The 8,780-nt window shown below is 39.4% G+C and overlaps 1 protein-coding gene across 3 annotated transcripts in view; it reads right to left on the bottom strand.

The window, feature by feature from the left end:
- tbl1x (transducin beta like 1 X-linked) overlaps positions 1 to 7,125 on the bottom strand; it is a 31,393-nt gene extending 24,268 nt beyond the window's left edge. Inside the window, exons 1-2 of one of the 3 annotated variants that reach the window (XM_077617119.1) lie at positions 7,008 to 7,125; positions 6,204 to 6,405 (exon numbers count right to left, since the gene is read on the bottom strand). The gene's annotated coding sequence lies outside the window, so the exon portion shown is untranslated. Of the gene's footprint in view, positions 1 to 6,203; positions 6,621 to 6,642; positions 6,979 to 7,007 lie in introns of those variants that run through there. The other 2 variants (XM_077617117.1, XM_077617118.1) reach the window with 2 other exon arrangements.
- Between the last annotated feature and the right edge of the window lie 1,655 nt (positions 7,126 to 8,780).

Below are 8,780 nucleotides of genomic sequence, written 5' to 3'. Positions count from 1 at the left end.
GCTTGCTAGGCGTATAAAACAAGGGAAACCCTGAAATTGATGCACTTAGGTTGTGTTGTGAGTGAACTCTTACTTTCTTACTCAAGTGGTGAGAATAAATGTGAGTGTTCAAGCCATTTTGCAAGGGTGCAAGAACAGATAGTAAAAAAATGCATGTTCTCTCTGAGCCTTCATGGGTTTTCTCTGGGGGCACTGGTTTCCTCCCACATGGTTGAACACTAAATTGCCCCTAGGTATGACTGAGCGTGAATGGTTGTCCGCCTCCTTGTGCCCTGCGATTGGCTGGTGTCCCCCACCTAGTGCCCAAAGTCAGCTGGGACATGCTCCAGCACCCCCCACGACCCTTGTCATGTTTTGACAGTTCATTGACATTGATAAACCTCCACTCTGTTAGGCAGCCAGTGATAGTGATCATTGAGGTCTCCATTAGTGGACCTTAGTCCCACGCTATAAAATGAGGGCAGGTTTGTTGCATTGCAGAAGGATTTTAAGATTCAGAACAGTCATGGAAAGAAAAAGAAACAGTCTTAATTCTCTTTGACATTAAAAAAAATCCAAAAGAAAAACAAGGAAACAACCCTCGGAATTTCTCCTCAAGGGTATTAGGTTACTGCTCAAATTATGTCATTCATTTGTAAAACTTCTCATCTAAGAAAAAAAGTTATTCCTAGTCCTAAATGCAGTCATAGTATTTTACAAACTTGGGGTGTCAAAAGTATCAAAGTATGTAAATTATCAGAAATGTGTCATCTTGGGTTGAATTTGATTTCGCATTACTCTTGATTTAGGGTGTGACAACATGTTGATATTGCAATATATTTTCACTACATTAGTGTCTCCGTTAACTCAGTGGCTGCCACTAATAGCAATTGACGTCCAATTCTTTTTCCCCCTCCCAGTCAAAGGAAGTCTTTCTGGATTTGCGATCATTTAAAGGTCACTTCCTGTTGATTTTTAGTCACCGGGTATTCATTTGGGGAAATTCCTGGGTCACCTCTTGAGATGTGACCAGTGCCTGTCCAAAAATCAACAAAGTGACCAAAAATCAACAGGATATAACCTGAAAGACCCAAAATTATCTCAGTGATGACCATAGACGTCCGATATGCTTGAAGTGAGAGGGATGGCAGTAAGTAATTTAATGTTCAATCCCTGCCACACTCCCAGTTCAAATGGATTGGATGTATACTGGTGACAAGCTGATTTCAATTCACAGCAGAATATTGAAAATAGCTTGTTTTTCCTGGTAATCAGTTGGTTATTGGTAGTGGTTAATTGAGCTTGTAGAATGATTTCCTGATTAAGATATTGATTATTGTTGGATCCCCATATTGTAAAATAAAAATTATCATGAGCCTGGTATCGCAAATGTTATCATATTTATGACTTAGCCTTCCCACTTCTCCTCTTGATAGTAATGAAGGATATTTTTGCATCTTCCTACCTAACTCATTGGCAGCAAGTGAACATTCGTTCATTCTTTGCCACCCACCCAGTTCAAATGGATTGGATGTCATCCATTTTAAAAAGTTTTCATTTAGCAACAAGATTGGAGGATGTCCGTCAATGCACTGGAGCTGAAAGAGTTTATAAAAGTAATTTTTGGGTTTTTTTTGTATCAATATGCAATATAAACATTTCTTTATTTTAAAACAACTTATGTGAATAAGCCATTTAAATTTCTCCATGTTAATTATCAGCACTGAAAATTGTGCCTTTTATGTTTGTTTGCTCCTAAAATGCAATTTTTCTATCCAAATGGTGTACGCGCACCTTTTATAAGTGAACCAAGAGCACAAATGATTTCCAGCAGATGACTGTGGAACCTCAGCATGGGATTTGACACTTCTCAGATCATAGATGATCATTACTTGTGCGATTATTTGTCACCTGCTGCCTTCCGAGGAAATGGAGTCGGCGTTCAATGGTAAAGGAGACATGGAGGATTAATGTTACATAATTCCATTTTAGACTTGATTACAGACTGGCCGTCATATATGTTACTACGAGTGAAGTGACTGAATGACTTGACTTGGTGTTGTAACAGTAGTTATAGTACTGCCTACAACAGAGGCCCATAATAAAAATGGGACAGAGCAGCTCATTCACAAACCAGCCCTGAATTCTCAAAGATCTTCTATGGAATGTCATAGTAATTAACAAACTGGATGGCATTTTGTAGCCATTGTTACTTTCCTGTGTGAACAAAGAGAACCAAGGTCAGATAACCTTGCATGAGGCAAAAGTCTCTTATAGGTTAATGCAAGGAACCCGGAGCACTGTTTTTTTTAATCTAACGGAAAAGATACAATAACGCAACAGGAAGAATTTAATGTCTGGCTGCATATATCAAATAATTAGTTATCATAATCTAACAAAACTTCTATTCCAGAAATTCTCGTTTTTTTTTTCTTTGCAAAATTCCTCATAAAAAAAATTATGCATCTCTCCATCCCACCACGATGGCCAACAATCGAATATGGTAAATGATGTCAAAACTTTCGACTCTCTATTATAGCACGCCCACCAAATTCAAACAGAATTCAATTCGTTAATAAGAAAAATGGTGCCAACTAGCCTTGCAAACCTGTCCTCATCAGCATTAGCAGCAACACCTCTGCATTCTAGGACTCCATTTAAGTCCTGCATCTCAACACATCAAGAATGCAAATTGTCTTAATAGCTTGCATAGCTTTTCATCGCATAACTGGTTCAATTATTACTTTCTTAATACGCATTTTGGCAACTATTTCTGTAGCCATAAATGAGCTCTCTAGCACTGAAACCTACACAAACCTTTGGGCCACTTCTCTTGGGCACTCTCGTTCCATTGTCATCAGGTAGTTAACACCGGCGATATAACCCAAAATGTCTTCGCAGCGGCATTGACAGCATGAATGAGCCTTGGCTTTTTACAACACACAAATTCTAAACACAATACTGATTGTGTTTTTAAAAGGCTAGAGAAGAAAAAAAATGTTTTTATAAACTGTTGGATGAGCTCACTGCAGTATTTATCTCTAATGATTTCACAGCAAAAACCAAAGACAGGGCCCAGTAGCCAAGTGTTGCCCTGTGATTGGCTGGCGTTGACGGTCCCCTGCCTGCTGTCCATAGTTAGCTGGGAGAGGCTCCAGCACCCCCATGACCCTTGTGAGGATAAGCAATATGGAAAATGGATGGGAAAAAAACAACGGGATATGAGAGTTGCAGCTATTATTTTCTTAAATGTGACTTTGACTAAGAACGCCATTAAAAGGTGAGGCCTGTCCCAGTAAGTGACAATGATATCAGGGAATGAGCGTGATGATTTTTGGGCAGGCATTAGTGAACTTCCCAACACTGTCACATGACGTTTCATATCAGATCTTGAGTATATTTGAGCACAACAACTAAAATTGGTAGTGAAGACCTGGCGCCCACATACTTGGACATTTCATGACCCAAAATATTGTATGTTATACGTACATATATATACACATATACATATACATACATATATATACATACATAAATATATATATTTTTCCCTTCATTTTCCGTACTGCTCGTCTTTGGTTGGCGGGGACGCTAGAGCCCACCGTAGTCAACTATGGGCAGTAGGCAGAACACGTAAATTAATTGCGCAATATTCACATCGCAGGACATCCATTACTATTCATTTTAGCCGTCAATGTTCGCAAGACATCTGTTTTTTTAGTGAGAACTTTAGTCTCTCTCTCACTCTCTGTCTGCCAACAACAACTTCTTAAAGCTGCCTTGCGTGACATAAACGGCAGTGACAGCAGCTCATTAAGTGATACATTGATCTTGGACACGTGTGCCGCAATTACATGCTGTCTCAGCTGACTCTCCCAACTCACCCAATGAGTACACTGAGTTTCCTATAAAGGGTTAAACGGGCTGTCATTAACTGGAATATTACAGGCATGTTATACTTACCAAAAACTAAAAAACTTTAAATGCGTCACAAAAGCTAACACCTGTAGCTTGATCTTGTTCCTAAATTATTTATCTAAGGAGTTGTGAGTGATACACTATAACAAAATTGAAGAGCTGACTGCAGTAAAATGGCAGAAATTAATCTGCCAAAAAAAATACTATTCGAGCTAACAGGCTTCTTCTGCAATGAAGCTTTACAAGCATCAGGTTCTAACTTAACAGGCTTTCTGAAATATACTTTTTTATTTTATTTTTTAAAGTATCGTACCTGAGCATTTGTATTGATTGGTACAAGATATCAAACTAGCCATATTTGGACATTCTAGGATTCCAACCAGAAGTGACATTAGCGAAATAAATACCATCTAAATCTCAATGAATGTCAGTTTACATTTGCTGAAAAGCAGAAGTCACTTCTGAATTGTCTAGATATGCACTATAAAGCCAGCGTCACACTCTTCCACAACTTCAACCGCTTCCTACTACAACTTTTCATTTCCATTTCTTCTACTCTAAGTAACAGAAGAGTCCAAAAGTATAATCAACCAAACTAAGCCCGAAATAAACGTAAATAAATATTCTGGCCTTGATGTGACCAGTACTTGTAAGGACGTTATTTCAGAGTAACCGCCGAGTCTGACAGTTGGCTAAAGGCCCATGCGGATTGCATGTCCCCGTTGGAGGGAGAGACGAGCCACCTCCCCCCTGATGGCCTATCATAAGTAAATATTACAATAAAAATATTTGGACAGCTTGATACAGACATTGCAGCAGCGAAAGGCGATCTCTGGTTTTCTCTGGGACTTCCTTGCCCTACTTTTACACAGGATATAGAGTTGTTTTCAACATGCGGTCCTTTCAAACCAATCAGTGAATTTGCCATTGCCTTGTAGGTGAATAGGCTCAGTCCCCTAACAGATTGAAATGGCTTCACCAATGATGAGCGGTTATAATCTGATGGTCTAAAGTTTGTTTCTAGTCTATAGTGTTTCATTCAAATGAGGTAGAAACAAAGGTAGATGACTTTTGTATGACTGTATAATGTATAAGTGAGTCTACAGTAAAAGAATTGCAATGAATTGTGATTTGGAGGAAATTACACAACAACAACAAAAATATGACCAACTGAAGGACCCCTCCATGAGGTGCATTAATGACATTCAATGTACACACTATCAAAGTTAGTCAATGGCAACATTAGAGTAGTTCCAAGCCAGTCGTAAAACACCATTGTACTTTTAATGGCTGGCACTAAAACCATTCCTTAAAATGACCCCAATTAAGGGTTCATGGCAAATGCTCAACTTTGGTGAGAAAACTGGCCAACAAGTTGGTAAAGTAGATGACTTTAGATGGGAGTCACGCCATTTCTGCTGTTCTTATTTATTAATGGCTTTGATTGGTATTTAGAATGGTTAACATCGGTGAAAGTAGTTAAAATGTTATCTATCCATTAAATGTTAAGTATTTGGCTTAGTCATGATATTGCTTCCCCTTAGAAGGCACTAAGTTAACTAAATCTTCATGTGCTCAATTTTATCACTTTGAAACACGGATCACAATAAGATCAGTTTTACTTTAAATAAGAGGATTTGTATGGCTCCAATGAGACGTACTGGTCCGATTAAGAGTTTATACATAGAAATCCCACATAGCTGTGTTTATTTTGTTTCAACTGCCACCAGTGGTGTTTATACCCCGTCATTTGGGAGTGGTAACCTTATATGTATTATACAGTAACATGAACAGTTTGTTGAAAACTGAGAAGCAACCTATAGTACTGTTGAAAGGCCCTCCCCTCCCCCACTCAAGTGCTTGCCAAATCTGCATGGCAATATAAATATTTATCATATTTCAAAATGAGAGAAACCAGTTTAAAGTAGCAACAGATTAGATTAGTTAATGTTTAAGCTTTGTGCTTTGCAGCTACAGTACTTTTGGGGATATTGTGGAAACAATTTAAAACTTAAAACTTGTTTTGGGGTTAAAGAGGGCATCAGAAGGAAGTGCAAACATCCGCAAGTGTAAGTAGTAAGAAGTTTAAAAAAAGCAAATAGGGGAATTAAAAGGTGGAAATTTAGGGAAATGAAAGGGAGACGGGCAGGAATTTCAACACACGTGTGGAGTCAGTCGATGGGGATATTAGCCGGTAACCATACATAAGACATTGAGCGCCATTAGCACTCGTTTCTTCATAACAACAACAATAACAATAAATGTGAACTTGCGTCATTTTATTATTTAGCAACTTGAAAGCGTACCTTTCGAAATTACCAGAGTGAACTCGTGGTGTCCACCGCCGCCGCCTCTTCCTCTTCCAAAAGGAGATTCTCCAACTTCAAGCTAGCGACGACTTTCCTCCCATTTTACTCAGCGTCATATTTCAAATTCCGACCGCCGGTGTCTTTTTTTTCTCGGGGCGGGGGTCCGGGGGGGGTCAAATCGGCTACGTCTCCGGTGTTGCTGGTGGGGGAGGGGGGGAGAAAAAATAATAATAAAAGCCGAGTTTGCGCGTCGCCGCAGCGGGCTACTACGGAGGAGTTCGCCGTTCACTGAGGACGGCGGGGAGGCGAAAAGAGACAGCAGCAAGCAGGCGCTCAACGCCAGTGGTTGAGAGACATTCGAATACAAGGCGAGAGAGAGAGGGAGAGAGAGAGTACGAGCGAGGAGATGGGGGATGGGAACTTGCTTCCAACTGACCTTAAACCTGAATATTCAAAGCTCGTATACGTAGCGAATATGAGTACTTATTCACTACGTCTTCCATTTTGTGTCACGTATCTCACACGGCAGCCATGTTTGTCCGTCCTGGGCTTTTATCAAACAAGCCCGAAAGCTTCCAATGCGGCACCTTACCGAAACCGCAAAGACACTCGTGTTTCCGCGGGTGTCGTCATTAAATTCACACTCTCTTTTCCACGGTCGTAAAATAGACTTCTAGTCTAAAATGACAGCGTTTACATTGGTGGAGTCTAATGCTAGAGTGTCACAGTGGAGCATGTTAGCAGCAGGCCTCGAGGCGAAGTTCCCCTCCCCCACTCGCGAGGCTTCTCTTTTTCGCTTGCCTGGTCAACCCGCTGCTTGATTAATTCTCCTTTCGCCTTGCCCAGTCATTCAGATTTGGAAAGTAAATAACAAGTTGACATCATTACGGCTCTACACTAGTGTGACACATTCTTTTGCTTACCGTAATGGTCACAATAGGTGCGCAAAAATTTGCTTTGTATTCCATATCGAGGAGAGATAAGACGATTATTTTTATGGTCGATTAAATAACCGATTATTTATTTTAGATTAGGCAAATCATCTGCTCATAGAAAATTGTGTTATTTGCCGTTCTTTAATTGTAGGTTCACGTTTCAGGTGTAAATTTGTATTGGAATGAAAAATGATGCCGAGATAAATTGGGTCATGAATATCATGTACTCTGACTACGTATCTACGCAGTTGTTTGCAAATGGTTGATTTTGATTTGAGGATAATTAACAATTTATATCAAGGGCAACAACATCTGAGAATATTTTCCAATTTTTCCCAGTTTTATAATTTTATTAAATTGCATACTGTTGAAAATAATAGACTTCCCATTAATTTAAATGATGAGGAATGGCTGTGAATGCTCATGTTTAATTGTCATTGATGGTGCTAGATGCCCAATCCATTTGATTCATCAATTGCTCAGCCAATTAGTTTTTTTGAAGGCACATAAAAAATAAAATTAAAGCAAATATTTACTAGTTTAACCTTTTCCGATTTTTAAATTCATTATATTAGTAAATAAGGTTATCTTTACATCCTCCAATGGTCAATTTGACAATGGGTGAATTGGTGATTAATTGTTTATCGAAAAATCCTGTTATTTGACGTTACTTGGATATTTTGTGATTATTTTGAATCACAAGTGAATATTTGTAATATAAGCACTACGTTGATTATTAAATAATATTTTTCCCCAATTAAATTGTATTAAATGTAATGTTTACATGGCCTGAGAGGCAATTTCACCTTATTTTTCCATCACATTATAAATACTTTTACAATTTACAAACCCATTATTATTTGAAATATAATTTCTGATTGTTATAATTTTATGTCATTGCACTGTTTTACATATTTACACACGTGAATAGCATTACAGCATACACAATTTTTCTGATTTCTGTTTAAAAATTCCTGAACTGAATTTTCACCCTCCGCTGTGCTACGACCATTACAATTTTTTCCCAAAACTAAATTAATCATTTGCTTGACATTTACTTCCCCGCCGCTACCTCGTCTTATATCATCATGTTGTTTTGACCCTCGCTTTTCGAACCCATCAACCTTTTATTACTCAACCCACATGCACGACTGCTTAAAATCCACTCATTTACCGGAGTCACGCATCCCCACCCGAGAACATTCACGGTGTGCTTTTATCGGGTGTCTTACGGTAATAGCACTTCCTGCCAGAGTCTGGGCTGACCTCCTAACAAAGAACAGGTTCAATGTGGCTCCCATCCCCCATTGAGGGGGAAGCTGATGAAGGTCACATGACCTCTCTAGACAGCACTGAGGAGCAATGGGGATACATATGACTGGGGGAAGGGCGCAGCTAGACAGTTGTGGAGCTATTAGGAAGGCGTGGGGGAAAATCCAGCGTGGGGATATCTCTTCCTCATTGAGTCCATTGACATATTGAAATGAGTTGCCTCTATTTCGAGCTCAGGCCTAGTGGAGATTCGGCGTGTGTGTACGCCATTTGTCAGAGAGTGAGCAGAGTGATCTTTGTGTACACAATGTACTACAGCTCCCTTCCCCCCCGCTGCTCCCATCTCCAGCGGCTAGACATGGTTTCT

Source organism: Stigmatopora argus, chromosome 13 (assembly GCF_051989625.1).
Source record: "Stigmatopora argus isolate UIUO_Sarg chromosome 13, RoL_Sarg_1.0, whole genome shotgun sequence".
NCBI lineage: Eukaryota > Metazoa > Chordata > Actinopteri > Syngnathiformes > Syngnathidae > Stigmatopora > Stigmatopora argus.
The sequence above is the reverse complement of the archived record's forward strand: the minus strand, read 5'-3'. Positions and strand labels throughout refer to the sequence as shown.